At 42.1% G+C, this 17523-nt stretch overlaps 1 pseudogene; it reads left to right on the top strand.

Annotated features, from left to right (window-relative positions):
* The first annotated feature begins 1020 nt into the window (after positions 1-1020).
* Positions 1021-1680, top strand: LOC147565782 (polyadenylate-binding protein RBP45 pseudogene; annotated as a pseudogene).
* The last annotated feature ends 15843 nt before the right edge of the window (positions 1681-17523 follow it).

The following is a 17523-nucleotide window of genomic DNA, read 5'->3' as shown; positions in this document are numbered from 1 at the left end:
TAAAAATCTAATACTTTTCTATTTTTTTTGCAAACAGTTGCAACCCTTTAATAAACCAGTTGCAAATCTGATGCAGGCGCATAACGCGTGGGCCCACGTTCACGCGTGCCCACGACCCGGTCGGCTACATTAGTGGTTCTAGTTAGTTTAGGATTAGGAAATTATCTTATTTTGGTATTTCTATTATTTAGGAGTTTCTATGTTTTAAGTATCTTTAATATTTAGGAATCCTAGTTTGAGTGTATCTAGGAAAGTCTATTATCCTATAAAAGGAGGTCTAGTCTATTTTGATATTTATGTTGAAGAGAAAACCCCTTGAGTTGAATAAAGTTTTTCAGTTTTTAGAGTTATTTTATTGTTCTTTATTTACTTTTATTCCGTTCTTTTAATTCCGCTGCGTTCTACATCATGTGGTATTCAGAGCCACCAAAATTTTGGGCTAATGATTCTGGAAAAAAATTTCCAGACCAGTTAAATCCATATCAATCGTATTCTATTCGTCAAGATGATTATATTCAATCAGATTATACTCATCAAGAGATAACGAATCAATGCTCATGTTCATCATGTTTATATGTGAATAACGACTCGTACAACTATCATTGGAATCCGGGAGAAACCGCACGAGAAAATCCTCCACAACCGTCTCCTTGTCAATACCAACCGTCACCACCTCCGTACTCTAATCATTCACCACCGCCGAATTCACCACCGTATTCATCATCACCGTCACCAACGCCACCATTGTCTTATACAACTTCACATCCATATTACTCCTATACAACACCTCCGTCCTCATATACACCACCACAGTACTCACCACCATACTCACCATCACCTCCATCTTCTTATACACCACCTCCGTACTCTTATACACCACCTCCGTCCTCGTATACACCACCACTGTACTCACCACCATATTCACCATATTCACCGTCCTCGTATTCACCATCACTTCCATCTTATTATGCACCACCACCGAGGGAGAAACAACCACCACAACAAGCTCAACCTTACATGATGACTCAACAACAACATTCATATCAAGCCTCCCAACCAACTAGTGCCGATGAGATTCGAACTCTTTGGATCGGTAATCTGCAATCTTGGATGGAAGAGAGTTATATTCATGGTTATTTTGCTCATACGAGAGAGGTTGTTAATGTGAAAGTAATTCGTAATAAGCAAACGGGTCAATCTGATTGTTATGGTTTTATTGAGTTTGTAAGTCATGCTGCAGCAAAAAGGATTTTACAGTCTCATGGTGGGTCATTGATGCCTAATGTTGAGCATAATTTTAGAATGAATTGGGCTTCTTTTGGTTCGGGAGAGAGACGTCAAGATAGCAGTGCTGATTTCACAATTTTTGTAGGGGATTTGGCTTCTGATGTTACTGAATATACTTTACAAGAAACTTTTAAGAGTCACTATACTTCTGTTAAGGGTGCAACAGTTGTTACTGATAGGACAACTAGACAATCGAAAGAATATGATAATTCTGACTATAAGTTCACTGAAGCAAATCGGCAACCACTAAACCTAGAAAGACAACTTGAATTCATCGATATTCAAGAAGAACACGTTAAAGATGAACAAACGAAATATAAGTCAGAAGACGAAGAACACAGGAAGAAAGATGAATCAAGGAATGTTCTTTTCAATTATATACTTATAACATGAGGAATACAATTAAGGATGAGAAGATTGGTTTTAAACTTGGAGCAGATAATAAGAAGGAATTTGAAGCTACCATTGAAGAAGCAATTCAGTGGTTGGATTGTAATCAGTTAATGGAAGCCGATGAATTTGATAATACGATGACGGAGATTTATTTAGAAAACGATATTTGGCGAGGGCTTATTACAAACTATGTTGGTGGAATCCTTCGTGAATACAAAATCGACCCTAAGCTTCCATACATAGATTTGTCAACTTTGGTTCGTCGACAGTATGATGTATTCACTCGGAGCTTTCATAAGTTGACATATTATGATAGAATTTTATTCTATAAACTTCATGAAGATGAACGTGGGAAGGAAGATTTTGAGTGCCATAACAACACTAGACGTTTCAACCTCGATGACTTAATTGAAGTTGGTTACGTTTCTACTTTCGCTCTTGACGAGAAATTTTGGAAATTAGCTACAATTACTCTTACTTCCGATTTGTTCGTATTACATATCACTTTCTTGCAAATTATTAAGTGGTTACGTCTACCGTGGGAAGATGGCGAGATGATTGTTCTTGATTCCCTAACGTTAATATTGCGAGAATCAGTGATATATGAGATTGGGATTAAAGTTGGCGATTTCTGGCAAATTGGTATCCTTCAGATTCAATGCAAAATTCGTTCAAAGTGGGAATTACGGATCGCCATGGCAGAATTCATCGTATACGGGTGGATCATATTATTTTCTTCATCAAAACGGTTCGGGACGAACCTTCTGGGGAAAGGGGAGCTGATGCAGGCGCATAACGCGTGGGCCCACGTTCACGCGTGCCCACGACCCGGTCGGCTACATTAGTGGTTCTAGTTAGTTTAGGATTAGGAAATTATCTTATTTTGGTATTTCTATTATTTAGGAGTTTCTATGTTTTAAGTATCTTTAATATTTAGGAATCCTAGTTTGAGTCTATCTAGGAAAGTCTATTATCCTATAAAAGGAGGTCTAGTCTATTTTGATATTTATGTTGAAGAGAAAACCCCTTGAGTTGAATAAAGTTTTTCAGTTTTTAGAGTTATTTTATTGTTCTTTATTTACTTTTATTCCGTTCTTTTAATTCCGCTGCGTTCTACATCAAAATCTCTTACAACTCATTGCAAATAGTAGGAAACTGCAGACTAGAAAAAAACAAAAAAATTGTTAAGATTTTTTACCAAATTTCACTTTTACTTTTGGCAAAAAGTGTTATCTATAGTATAACATATAGCACAGTTCAGCTAAAACCGTGGTTAGAAGTTATAAGTTGATCATTATAAGTAGGTAGTTCTCTAAGAACTATAACCTGTAATATAATCAGTTTGAAGGATTTCTTCGATACCCTGGAGACCTTTTGGGTGAGAATAAATTGGTAAGCATAATATTCACATAAAGCAATAGTTGCAGATACCATAGGTTAAAAACTTTTGATTCGATGATCATTTATTTTCAACCTTTGTAAGCCGACTTTCTTTGCAAGCTTGTTTTTTAAGAGTGTCTGCCCCAACTGCCTTTAACGACAAGAACCCTAAGGGCTTTCAATCTGATAACTTTTACTTTATATCTACTTACTAATTGCATGATACACTTTCAAAGATTAAATCATAGTCTATCTTTAGTAATCAGTCTCAAAAATCCAAAATGATCCAACAAGCTTGAAAGGTCCTCCCATTCAAGAGATGTATCCCTATAAACCCAGAAGGTGCATATGACTATTGGATTCGGACTTAAATCATCTCCAAAATTCATTCCTATCTTCTTCAATTCTCTTATGCATTCAGTAATTCAAAGTGTATCTGAAATATAATTCAAATTTCAGAAAAGATCTAATTTGTCTTGAAATAGACGAAAGAAGAATTCTAGTGTCTAGAGCTTGAAGTCCGAAGAACTTTAAGCGCCTATAAGATCATGTTAAAGCATTCAAGGAGCTCATATTACTTTTGAAGGTTCATCCGCTTTCTGAACTATGAAGTACCATCACAACCCTGAAAGGAATCGTCGTCGTATCCCTGAAGAACACACCCTAACTGTTGTTAATATTGCAAAAGTGTAAGATCTCTTACGGAAAGAAAATTTAGTCTCGCCTCGATTAACATATTTTCTAGTTTAACTCGGATAAACCGAAAGAAAGTTTACTGATAGTCAATACTTATTTATCGTCGATCTCTCTGTAAGTCAAAGAAAGGAAGGGTATTCTACTTTCAGAATAACCAAGACTCTGTCTCAATCAAGATAAGTCGAAGAGAGATCACAAATTGTGTTTGTTTTCTCAAATTTGAAATCAGAATTAGGTTGCAGTTAAGATTTCAGACTTCAATACAAGTCTGAAATATTATCCCAACATCTGAAATTTGTCAAAGGACGCTTCTGCCCTATGATTTAGAAAAATCAAACTTTCCCATTCAAAATGTTGCCTCAACCATTACTACCACTAGCGGCAAAACCACCACGATAAAACCGCACCAACACCATAAAACCACCACAAGACCCCACCACAACAAAAACCAACCACAACCCCAAAGCATTTAGAGAGAGACTAGGAGAAAGGAAGACATAATCCTCGGCGATTTGGTGAGGGTTTACTTTGTCGATCTTTTGTTATAGAGAGAGAGAGAGAGATATGACTAGAGCGATGAGAATATATACATGGGTGAGACCCATAAGATATGTCCAAAGGACCTAAAAGAAGTTTAGGCAAAGATAGTACAAAAGGCCGAATGGAGGGATTTTGGGTCGGGGCACCAAAGGGATGTTCGGGCGACAAGAGGGGACGACCATGCTTGGCCGGGTGCCCTAATAGGGCCGGCCAGATCTCCCAAAGGGGCATGCGTGGGACGGCCACATCTTAAGGAAACAAAATGTTCAAGGGTTTCCTTAATCTTATTCAAGAGGGACTTTTAGGAAACCTAATTAGGGTGAGACTCTAACTTAGGGTTCTATATAATGTCTCTTAGGACTTGAATAAGGTGTGGAAAGTTCTCAAGAAGCTTTCAACCTTTACAACATCAATTGGAGAAAGAAAGAGAGAAAATTCTCAACTATCTATCTTGTCAAAGAAGAAGGTGTTCTTCGTTTAACCACCATTGGTGTTCTAGCTAGCAACCAGGTGGGAGATCAAGGTGTTTGCTCGGCGTCCCAAGTAGAGGAGCTACAATTGGAGCTTTTGGTCTTCCCCATAGCGATTGGAAAGGTTCGAGGGAAAACTAACGATGAAGGTAATCATCAAACTATTTTACTTAGTTATCATTATTAGCTTATGCACGAGATCCTAGGAATACTAGTGTTAGACATTAGATGTCTGAGATTCCGCTTCGAACACTAGAAGACACCATAACTGTAATAGTCCCACATTACTCACAAGAGTGTCCAGAGACTGGGCTATATGTGTAAGCTCAAGCTTAGTAAGTACCGAGGCCTCTTGGGAAGGTCTGTGGTGCCTTCGCCAAGACAAAACCTCACACCACGCTGAGTGGTGGCTAAGTGAGGACAAAATCGTGTATGTGGGGGGTCCACGATGTCGCTGCGTGCTCTGATAGGTCGGGCGAATCGCGTGTCTTCGCCCAATACCGAGGCCTTTTGGGTAGGCTTGTGGTGCCTTCGCCAAGGACAAAACCCCGTACCCGTGTGGGCTTGGGCCTGGGTGGTTAAAGCTGGGACAATATCGGCAACTGCTAAGGCTTAGGGCGTTACAAAGTGGTATCAGAGCCGAGGACGGCTCTTCGCTGAGGGTGGGGGATTGTAATAGTCCCACATTACTCACAAGAGTGTCCAGAGACTGGGCTATATGTGTAAGCTCAAGCTTAGTAAGTACCGAGGCCTCTTGGGAAGGTCTGTGGTGCCTTCGCCAAGACAAAACCTCACACCACGCTGAGTGGTGGCTAAGTGAGGACAAAATCGTGTATGTGGGGGGTCCACGATGTCGCTGCGTGCTCTGATAGGTCGGGCGAATCGCGTGTCTTCGCCCAATACCGAGGCCTTTTGGGTAGGCTTGTGGTGCCTTCGCCAAGGACAAAACCCCGTACCCGTGTGGGCTTGGGCCTGGGTGGTTAAAGCGGGGACAATATCGGCAACTGCTAAGGCTTGGGGCGTTACAATAACCCAACAACGACGTCAGAACCTCTTGCACATAGCTAATTTGGACTAAGTTTCAGACCATTCTATGCTTGTTTAGATAGATAATTATGTCTAAAAGTGGTTTGGGCATGTCAACTTGGTTAATTTTAAATGTGATTTTAGGATCATTCAAGTAGATTTCAAATTTTGATCATTGAGAAGGTTACAAAACATCAATTTTGATCTATTTTGGTTTTGATTAAGAGTTGTTTTTTTTTTATTGTTTAAGAAATTTTGAAAAACAAAATTTGGTTTTTAGATGAGTTCTAAAGAGAAGGAAACAGCAACTTAGGGTTGCAAAGGAAGAAAAATAGAAGTTGGAAGCTTTGGATGTTTTAAAAACTTCCAAATCCCGGCTAGGATGGGCTGGAAGCTTCCTGGCAGGACTCGGATGCGCCTCGGTCTGGGAGACCAAGAGCTCCGCGAAGCTTCTGGACGCGTCCATGGAGCCCGAGTAGGTCTCGGTCTTAGAGACTGATAGGCTAGGACATCGAACTCCACCAGACGCGACCAGAAGCGTCTTTGAAAGTTCTGGAACGTCTCGGCCTTACCCGAGACGTTCGGAACTAGTCCGGCCTTTGGCCAGTGTCCTGGCCTAGGGCTAGGACGCGTCCTAGCTGTGACTAGCACGGACCAGAACATGCCGGCCTATGGCCGTACCATGTCCGACCCTTGCTAGAGGCCATCCGAGGCCTAGGCCGAGACATGTTCTTGGACCTAAACCAACACATGTCCCGGGCCTTTTCGAGCTATTATTAAGGACCAAGACTGGAGTGGGAAAGTTTTGCGATTTTCTCCCGATTCCAACCAAATTTTTCTGAAATTCACTCGGGCCATTCGTGGGCGCAAACGAAATTTCTCTCAAAATTGATTTTGAAAATCATAAAAGTCAAAACCGAGACGCACCATTAGTGATATTCTTTAAATAGAGACTTAAGGTCCGCTGTGACATAGACATGTCGACAAAAGTATCTCCCGGATTATCATGCATATATAATTGTTAGCCTTGAATATTATATGAATGCATGTGGTGTGAATGCGGAAACTAGTATGGCCATAGAAAGTTGTTTTCTTTCTTCTTATTTTAAGCACGGATGGGTGCAAATTTGTAATACTTTTAATTTCAAGTTTATACGATCTGCGAATCGTTTGAGTCTTGTAATTAGAGATTAGGGTCTATGAGTCCATTAAAGAAGCTCAAGGGTGAGATCCAGATTCGAGTGGGAGAAATCAATGGTTCAAAGAAGGCGATCTAGGCGAACCAAAAGGCAAAACAAGAAAAAACCAAAAGGGATTAGATCTTCTAGATTAGGAGCCATAATAGGATCCGTATGTGCTTGATTTACTTTCTCGCGCGTATTTACTTATTTACGTTTTAGGTTGTGGATGGTTAGGCTAAATAGTTCACTATAACGCATGCTAGACAAAACGTAAAAGTCCCTAAAAGTAATTTTTGAGTGAAGTGCCTATCTAGATTAAGACACTCGTTGATCCCTTGTTCGTGATGGTGGGTCTGCCTCAGCTGGGTGCCATCTCTACCTCGGGACAATACAGGTAGGCCTATGGCAGAGGCCTACACGTGTAAATGGTTCCACTCAACGAGAATCAACAAAAGAGTTTTGGATACTAGAGGCAAAAGGATGGATTTCACATATATAATATAAACCATCAATCGGGATGTAGGGAATTATACCCTTATACTAGTGTTTATAGCGGATAACGACATCTAATGTCTAACACTAGTATCCCCAAGATCATCATGCAAAACTAGTAATTAAACTAATGGAGATAGTAGATTACCTTAATCGCTTTTCCCTCGAACTAGTTGAATTGATTAAAGAAGACCAAGAGCTTCAAACGTAGCTCCTCTACTTGGGACACCGAATAGTGTATTTAATCTCCCTCTTTGAAAGCTCGCTAGCACTCCAATGGTGGTTTGATAATAAGAAGACCTTCTTCTTGCTTGACTAGAAGATAGCTTGGGAATTATAGCTCACTTTCTCCTCTCTACTTGATGTGGTAGAGTAAGAAAGCTTAGAGAGAAATTACACACCTTATTCTCTGCCCTAAGAGTGTTTATATAGAACCCTAATAAGAATCCACCTCCTTTTAGGTTTCCTAAAACACCCTTTAGAATAAGATTTAGAGAAATAGTCGAAAATAGCAACTAGTTGATATTTTCTCAATTCCCTAAGGATATGACGTCCAAACCCAGCCAAAATTGGCAGATTTAATGTTCATAACATAAGGAAACGTCCCTCCAAAAATCAGCCCAATCCGAGCCCTAAAAGTGCCCGAATCGGCCTAGGCCCAAAACCCTTATTTCGGGCCTTTTTGCTATCTTTTGCCCAAATTCTATTTAGGCCTGTGAGATATGTTTATGGGACATTCCCAATGTTATATCACACTCCCACTAGTCATATCATCCGATTAAATACCCATTCTTATGTGTAACCCGATGTAGGATCCGATCGAAGTTAGCCGCGAATTACTTCGTAATTCGACGATCGTAGTTGGTTTCTAGCTAAACGCTACGACCCCTAAATCAATCGGACTTGATGATCTTCTTCATCAATTGTCCTAGCCGACATATTGCTCGCATTGCCATCTTGGTCGAAGGACATCTCCTTCAACTCCTTCACGGGAGTCATAGTGTATGACCAGTGAAATAGTTTGCTCACCCAAATGGGGTTAAGGGCAGGGTCCTAGTCTGCTTAATTCATGTGTGATGGGATCTCGGAATCGCATTATTCAACCAAGGACAGTTTTCTCGGATAATGTGGCAAACATATCGAATGTAATACTTAGCAAAATCCTTTTTCCGTTTCATGTAGTTTTACAATGACAAATTGAACATGGATAACTTCCACGATTGGGAGGTGATTTGAGAAGTGTTCTTAGATCCACAAACAAAGATGTAGTGGTCAAAAATCGTGTTGGGCCCACTTCGTCTAAAGGTCGCCTAGACCGAACCTACTTCGAACAAATATCACTTGGGCCCGACCCACTTGCATACTGGTTGGACACTCTCCAACGTGGAATTCGGCCAACTAAAGGTCCAAACGTCTCTAAGCCTTTGTGAACGTCCATCTAGACGAACAATAACCTATTAAAAGCAACAATACTCCAAGCACCCCTTGGTCGCCCTCAACCGAGTCTGCCGGTTACCGAGTCAACCTCAACTCCGGAGACCTCGCCACGTATTCATTTGACGAAGTCCCTCTAAAACCCCACGTCGCCTTAAGTACCGTTAGGTGATCTCAGACTACGAAGAGCCTAAAGTCGAGGCGGCGTAATCGTACGATCGAGTTACTCCAGGTGACAGATCGACGGTCAAGAACAAGTCTCCCTTAGGGTTTGGGGTGACCCTCGACCCCAATCATCTCGGATCTGACAGACTCCACGAGTCCATCAGTCGCCTATAAATAGAAGGAGACTCAGACTCCAAAGGCATCGAATACCGACTAGAAAACTACATAACATCCTTCTCTCTCTCTCTCTCTCTCACATTTAGTATCTTCTGATCAGTGCTCTAGACGACGATAATCGACCTTCGAATTCCAGAAGACTTGAAGGTTAATCTTCTAGGGGATCACTCTAGACGACGATATTACATCTTCAAGCTCCATCACCCTCGAAGTCCTTCTGAAGTCCTTTCGAGACGACCTCTCGACCTGCTCCAGGAGATCAATCTGACCAACTATCCCGTAGAGTCGAAGTTCCGGCCACTCTACGAGTCTAGCCACCCTCCGACGATACAACACGGTGACACCCTCAGCATTCAATCGTTTAAATACTTATCTTTTACAGTTTGCTGACTTGACCGTCGGAGTGCCCTTGGCAAGACACCATCCCGGTGTCCCCAAGACTTCACGGTTTTACTTGTTTTTGTCTGCCTACAGGTCCAACCAGAACTTCGTCCATCTCGAGGTCTAAAGCCCAAGTTGTCGGTGGCCCACCAATCGACGATCTATTAATTGTGTGATTTTCTACCGTCCACAGTTTGGCGCCCACCGTGGGGCCCCTTCAACTAACATCTCAAACGACCTCATCAATGGAAGAAGGAATGGTAGCCTCACCAGACGATGTCTTGACCCAGATCGCCGGACTCACTGCTCAGATGAAAGAAAATGCCCAAAAATTTAAGGCTTTGGAGGAGGAGAATGCTCTGGTTCGAGCAGAAAATCAACTACTTCAAGAAAAAGTTACTGAACTCGCCATGGTGTATCCAACAGGACCTAGGTTTCGAACTCCAGTCAACCCGATGCAACCCTTGGTGACCCCTGAAGCAGGAAACTCCTCTAGTCAACCAATCGTCCAGTCTGGCACCATTGGCGTCTCGATTTTGAATCCAGTGATTAATACTACGACTCCGGCAACGACGTTATTATCATCTTTCCAAAGCTCAGCTCAAACCAATCAACAATCGCAGTCGATGACTGCACCTCTTTTCTCATCCTCCCTTACTCCTCCTACTTTACTACCTACTAGTGTACCCTTTAATCTGTTGACTGATGGTCTGAACTCTGGCTTTGCAGGAACCCCCTTGGAGCAGGCGATGGCTAAAAAATTGGCGGAGGTGGAAGCTCTGATCACTCGCATTCCAGGAGTCCCAACCCCTCTTAGAAAGAGTCTACCACAGAGTTATGCAGACTCCCCTTTCGTCGACGCCATCGCCTTAGTGGAGATGCCGAAGAAGTTTTCATTCCCAAGTATGAGAATGTATGATGGCACCTCAGATCCAGACGACCATATTGCATCCTACAAGCAAAGGATGTTCACTGCAGCCATACCCAGGGACCTTAGAGAGGCTTGCATGTGCAAAAGCTTTGGGTCGAGCCTCATTGGTCCAGCTCTCCAGTGGTACACTAACCTGCCGAACAACTCCATCGCCTCATTTGCCCAGCTGACAGACACGTTCGTTGAACAATTCGCGAGTAGTAAGAAGTTAGAGAAGCTCTCTGGAGACCTTTACTGACTTAGCCAGAGGCGAGGTGAACCACTTAGAGATTATGTAGGGAGGTTCAACAGAGAGAAAGTCTCGATCCCCTATTGCAACCAAGAGACGGCAGTGGATGCATTTCGAAAAGGGTTACTTCCAGACAGTGAACTCTACAAAGAACTCATCAAGTTCAACTGCACAACCATGGAGGATGTCTTAGCTCGAGTTTGGGTAGCAATCCGTTGGGAAGAAGACAAGTACCATCAAAATAGACACTACCCTAGCGACGAGCGATCTCGAGAACGTCGTTTGAGACGAACAGATCGTAGGTCAGATGGCAGACACTTAGAGCCCTACACTACCTCAAGGCGACCTCAAGCCCGAGACGACAGAAAACCACTTGATCCACCAGGTCTAACTGCCGAACGGACCAGTTCGCATCAGAGTTCCAGACTACAACATTAACATCGAACCATCTGAGTAGTAGGGCAAGGTGGACAAACTACAAGTCGTAGATGAACTCAACATTAATAAGAGTTGGAATGCAGCACATCTAAGTTGTACCATTTCTAAACTCTAAACTGTTTTTATTACATTTCATCTTGAATAAACTTACTGACTTAAACATCGGAGAGTGGGTGGCGAACTTTTTTTTAATTACATTTCATCTTGAATAAACTTACTGACTTAAGCATCGGAGAGTCGGTGGCTATGCCACCGACTAACCCTCTAGCTCGATTTTTTGCAGGTTAGAGCATCTTACCCAGACAAACAGACGTCTCGCCAGAGGTGTATCTCTAACCTTCTAAAATTCTACCTCAAAAGTTTACACTGTCTTAAAAACTCTACTGAGTAACTTTTGTACTGGAGGGTCGATGGTTCCACCATCAACCTCCCCTCTTACCCAATCGCAGAGCGACTACAAACGACAGGGGGACAAGCATGGCTGGAAAATAAAACCTCCATCATCCACCAGCTCTAGTCGACTCGAAAGATAACAGTCTGGAAAAGTTGATTCAACTTCTAGACTAAAAGGCGTGAAACACTCCCCACCTTCAATCAGGGACACAAAAATTGTCAACGATCCCTTGGAAGCACGAACGAACCAAACCATTCTCGAGTCTTGCACCATCTAAGACTCAATAAATGGTCAAACAATGTTCGTCTCAACTTTCATGAAGTGCTGAATGTATTCACTCCTTATTCTATCCTTCCCTCTATTGATAGAATATTACTAACTCGAGCGTCGGAGGGTCGATGGCGCTGCCATCAACCATCGTTTTTGTGTGTGTACAGGTCGGCTCAGGGACAAGCAGGAGAAGCACAAACTTCACTCATCCACACACGCTAACTGACCGATAAACAACCTAAGTCTAGAAAAACTATTTTCTACACTTAGGCTGGGGGGATAAACGGTGCCTCAAATTCCCTCAAAGCCAAAGCAAGACTAGAGCTTCGATCTTAAACTTCAGACGAAGAACACAAGACTTCTACGAGAAATCAATACTTCCTAGAAGCCTATTGTCACTTCAACGAGGCAACAAGGTCCACGCTCGAACTCTAGTTGGCCTAACAGGGACAACGTCACACCAAAATGCAAGCCGAACTTCCTGCATAGCCGTGTAAGAGACCAGAGCAATCAACCTCAAACTTCTAGACGAAGAACATAAGACCTCGACGAAAGCACAATAATTTCTAGAGTCTTACTGTCACTTCAACGAAGCGACGTGGTTCACACTCGATCTCCAGGTTGCCTAACAGGAAGTACTACTACATCATACACCTTCTTGCACCCCCATTTCAGCCACACAATACACAAGACGCTTCTTATCTCACGTCCTCTCTTTACACATTGCAGCTCGTGCGGGTCGAGACGTCTCACAGACTCCACCCTGTCTAAGGAAGGTTCGAGATAAACACAACCCGAGGAACGTTAACACCTCGGATGTTACCTAAAAATAACAAAAAAGCTCGAGACTTCGAAGTCATCAAAACAATAGAACAACTTGAAAACTTCGCCTTCTTCCCGAAAGAATACGACCTCGAGCTCTACATGACAGAATGGCGCCTTAAGGCTCTCGACTCTGACTCCAACTACAAAGTCTCAAAAGTCTACCATTCTAGATGAACGCATTCAAAAATGCTAGCCCCTGGGCCAACTCAGTAGACGATAGAACAACCCCGAAGGTCAAGCTCGAGAAGAGCACTGGAGAAATTCTCGCCACTAAGCTCGAGATGACAAACCTCAAGTCTGAATTACTTTGTAATACTTCTTACTCAACTCATTCTTGCTTGTTTGCAATGTTCCTTATACGTACTTTTTTTATTGTTTAACTTAACTCATGAAATTCATTGAAGAAATCATCGCCCTTGCAAATATTCTGATGTTCAATACTACAGTCCCGTTAAATGGATTGAGCCAACACTTAGTCCAGCTAGACTATATTTGGTCTCTCTAGGGCAACTAAAGTCCCGCTAAATGGATTGAGCCAACACTTAGTCCAGCTAGACTATGTTTGGTCTCTCTAGGGAACTAAAGTCCCGCTAAATGGATTGAGCCAACACTTAGTCCAGCTAGACGATATTTGGTCTCTCTAGGGCAACTAAAGTCCCGCTAAATGGATTGAGCCAACACTTAGTCCAGCTAGACTATATTTGGTCTCTCTAGGATAACTAAAGTCCCGCTAAACTTGGAACGTCTAGGCATCTAATACTATCATAACACCTAAGGAACGAGCCGACACTTAGTCCATCTAGACTACTTCAAGCAAATTCAAGGCCAATATTCCATAAATAGCAAAACACAGATTTCGACAAGTGTACTACCCAGAAAAAAGGTATGTGTTTCACACATTGGTCGAGACCTTTGAAAATAAATGTGTCATATAGTTGTTGAGACCCCCCACAAAAATCATTTGTTGTCTATTTAATTATATGTCACTTGAGCACATTTGTTTACACACATGTATATAAATGTTCACACACACTTGTATGTAAATGTTTACACACACATGTATATATATACACACACACACATATATATATATATATGTATACACAAATTTTTCAAAAAATAATCAATTTTGATTTAAAAGAAAAAAAAAATTAATACCGACCTCCAGACTGCTTAACGACAGTCTGGAGGAATGCCTCCAAGCTACCCACGGTAGTTCAGAGGAAAAACCTCCAAACTGCCGAAAGGCAGCCTGGAGGAATTCCTCTAAACTACCGAAAGGTAGCCTGGAGGAAGCCTCCAAACTACCTCACGGTAGCTTGGAGGGAATCTTCCCCCAAACTACCGTTAGGTAGTTTGGAGGAATTAATTCCCCCAAACTACCACCAGGTAGTTTGGAAGAAACCCTCCCCAAACTACCTAGGGGTGGTTCGGAGGAAACCTCCTCAGCCACTAACCGTGGGCAATTTGGAGGCCCTCCCGAACTGCTTTTCGGTAGTGTGGACCGGATCTGTCCGACTAATTTTGCTACATATTCATGGTGACAACCCGATGTTTTTTTTTAGATCCGTAAATATTTGCATATTTTTAAAATCATTATAAGATCGAAGACCAATTTCGACACTAAGTCGTATTTCACTCGAAGTGGTCAGACAATCAATATGTTCGACGAGAGAACATATTTCGGACACGTCATACAATTTTCAAGAATACCGGAACTTCCCCGATCGAACGCTAAACACCGACACCTCCTCGGAAATACGAAATCTACTCTCTAAGCGAGCAAATCACTAACTTAGAGAGTGGGGGACAAACTGTAGTGGTCAAAAATCGTGTTGGGCCCACTTCGTCTAAAGGTCGCCTAGACCGAGCCTACTTCGAACAAATATCACTTGGGCCCGACCCACTTGCATACTGGTTGGACACTCTCCAACGTGGAATTCGGCCAACTAAAGGTCCAAACGTCTCTAAGCCTTTGTGAACGTCCATCTAGACGAACAATAACCTATTAAAAGCAACAATACTCCAAGCACCCCTTGGTCGCCCTCAACCGAGTCTGCCGGTTACCGAGTCAACCTCAACTCCGGAGACCTCGCCACGTATTCATTTGACGAAGTCCCTCTAAAACCCCACGTCGCCTTAAGTACCGTTAGGTGATCTCAGACTACGAAGAGCCTAAAGTCGAGGCGGCGTAATCGTACGATCGAGTTACTCCAGGTGACAGATCGACGGTCAAGAACGAGTCTCCCTTAGGGTTTGGGGTCACCCTCGACCCCAATCATCTCAGATTTGACAGACTCCACGAGTCCATCAGTCGCCTATAAATAGAAGGAGACTCAGACTCCAAAGGCATCGAATACCGACTAGAAAACTACATAACATCCTTCTCTCTCTCTCTCTCTCTCACATTTAGTATCTTCTGATCAGTGCTCTAGACGACGATAATCGACCTTCGAATTCCAGAAGACTTGAAGGGTAATCTTCTAGGGGATCACTCTAGACGACGATATTACATCTTCAAGCTCCATCACCCTCGAAGTCCTTCTGAAGTCCTTTCGAGACGACCTCTCGACCTGCTCCAGGAGATCAATCTGACCAACTATCCCGTAGAGTCGAAGTTCCGGCCACTCTACGAGTCTAGCCACCCTCCGACGATACAACACGGTGACACCCTCAGCATTCAATCGTTTAAATACTTATCTTTTACAGTTTGCTGACTTGACCGTCGGAGTGCCCTTGGCAAGACACCATCCCGGTGTCCCCAAGACTTCACGGTTTTACTTGTTTTTGTCTGCCTACAGGTCCAACCAGAACTTCGTCCATCTCGAGGTCTAAAGCCCAAGTTGTCGGTGGCCCACCAATCGACGATCTATTAATTGTGTGATTTTCTACCGTCCACAAAAGAAAGCGTACTAGATACCCCAATTCCAAAGATAACTGCGACCTCAACGGTTGAGTAACAAAAACGGGTCAAAAGTATCAGGATGAAATCGATTTCAGTAGCATGCCTTATGTTAGCCACCATGGAACCTAATCTTCAAAAGAAATTCAGGAAAATGGATGCACACACAATCATCCGAAGATTGAGGGACATATTCCGAAACAGATTGTGGTTGAGGAAGTACGGGACTTCCAAGGCAATCCGGAAGGGCATTGGAATGTCTGAACAAAAGAAGAAACTTCTATTGATTCGGAGGAACAAAGGGAAGGAGGAAGGAAATCACGATTTTTACCAAGGAATCTATGTTATTGAAGTTAACTTAGCAAATATAGTTGATTCCCCCTCATGGGTATTTGATACCGGAGGTGGTGCTCATATCATCTCTGATGTGTAGGAGCTTAAGGGAATCAGTTTGTCTAAAAAGGAGTTGGTCCTACGAGTAGAGAATAGAGCAACGGTTGCTGCGAAAGCTGTGGGAACCTATAGTCTGCCTTTAGAAACTGGTCTAGTTTTAGAACTTCATAATTGTTATTATGTACCTTCTATTTCTAGAAACATTATCTCTATCTCAGTATTAGAAAAAGAGGGATATCACTTTATAATTAAAAACCAGTGTTGTTCTTTATATAAAGGTGAAATATTTTATACCAGTGCTAAGTTATACAATGGTCTCTATATGACAAGTATAAAGAACGAGGTCTTTAACATAGAAACCAAGAGGCTACGATCAGATGATTCGAACCCAAGTTATCTCTTACATCGTTTGGGTCACATGGAGAAGCTTCATGCAAATGGAATTCTAGGGTCGTATGACTTAGAATCATACGACACATGCAAATCATGTTTAATGGGTAAAATGACAAGGTCTTCTTTTAAGGGAAAGGAAGAACGAGCCAAAGAATTCCATTGGAAATCATACATATGGATGTATGTGGACCAATGAGTACACCGGCAACAGGTAACTTTAGCTACTTCATAACGTTCACGGATGACTTCACTCGATATGGTTACATATACTTGATGAGGCATAGTAAGAATCCTTTGAAATTTTCAAACAATTTCAGAACGAAATAGAGAATCAACTTGGCAAGAAAATAAAAGTCATCCGATCGGGGTGGTGAGTGTTTGAGTCAAGAATTTGATGACTCTGCCTGGAACACCCCAGATGAATGGAGTTTCCGAAACGAGAAATCGTGCCTTGTTAGACATGATACGATCTATGATGAGTTTAGCCAACCTTCCAAATACATTCTGGGGATATGCTCTGGAAACGGTTGCTTTCACACTTAACCTTGCTCTGTTAAAAGCTATAGATAAGACGCCATATGAGTTATGGTATAGAAAGGTTCCAAAGTTGTCTTTTCTCAAAGTATGGAGATGTGAAGTTTATGTAAAGTGTTTACAAGGAGATAAACTCGCACCCAAGTCAGACAAATGTCTCTTTGTGGGTTATCCAAAAGAGACAAGGGGTTACTACTTCTACAACAAATCAGAGAAGAAAGTGTTTGTTGCTCGTGATGGTGTCGTCCTTGAAAAGGAATTCATTTCCAAGAAGACAAGTGGGAGAAATGTAGATATCGATGAAGTTCGATATGAGCAATAAATAAACAATGATATGGAGATATCAAAAAGGTTAGCGGCTCCTATCTATCCACAACAGATGGAAGAAGATAATGAGGTAGGGTTAGAGGAACTCGAGTAACCTCCCGCACAAGTCGAATCAAATTTGCAGGAGACATCTCAAGCAATTGAGAATACTCCAACAATTGCTCAAGCCCCTCGTAGGTCTTAAAGGCTAAGGAATTATCTCAGAAAACAAAATCCTACTGTTATAAGATAATGAGTTGAGTACCTACAAACAAGCTATGACGAG

This window comes from Eschscholzia californica, unplaced genomic scaffold, assembly GCF_041429995.1.
Source record: "Eschscholzia californica isolate CP2 unplaced genomic scaffold, dmEscCali1.0.p SCAF_1, whole genome shotgun sequence".
NCBI lineage: Eukaryota > Viridiplantae > Streptophyta > Magnoliopsida > Ranunculales > Papaveraceae > Eschscholzia > Eschscholzia californica.
This window is presented reverse-complemented; position numbering and strand designations above follow the sequence as displayed.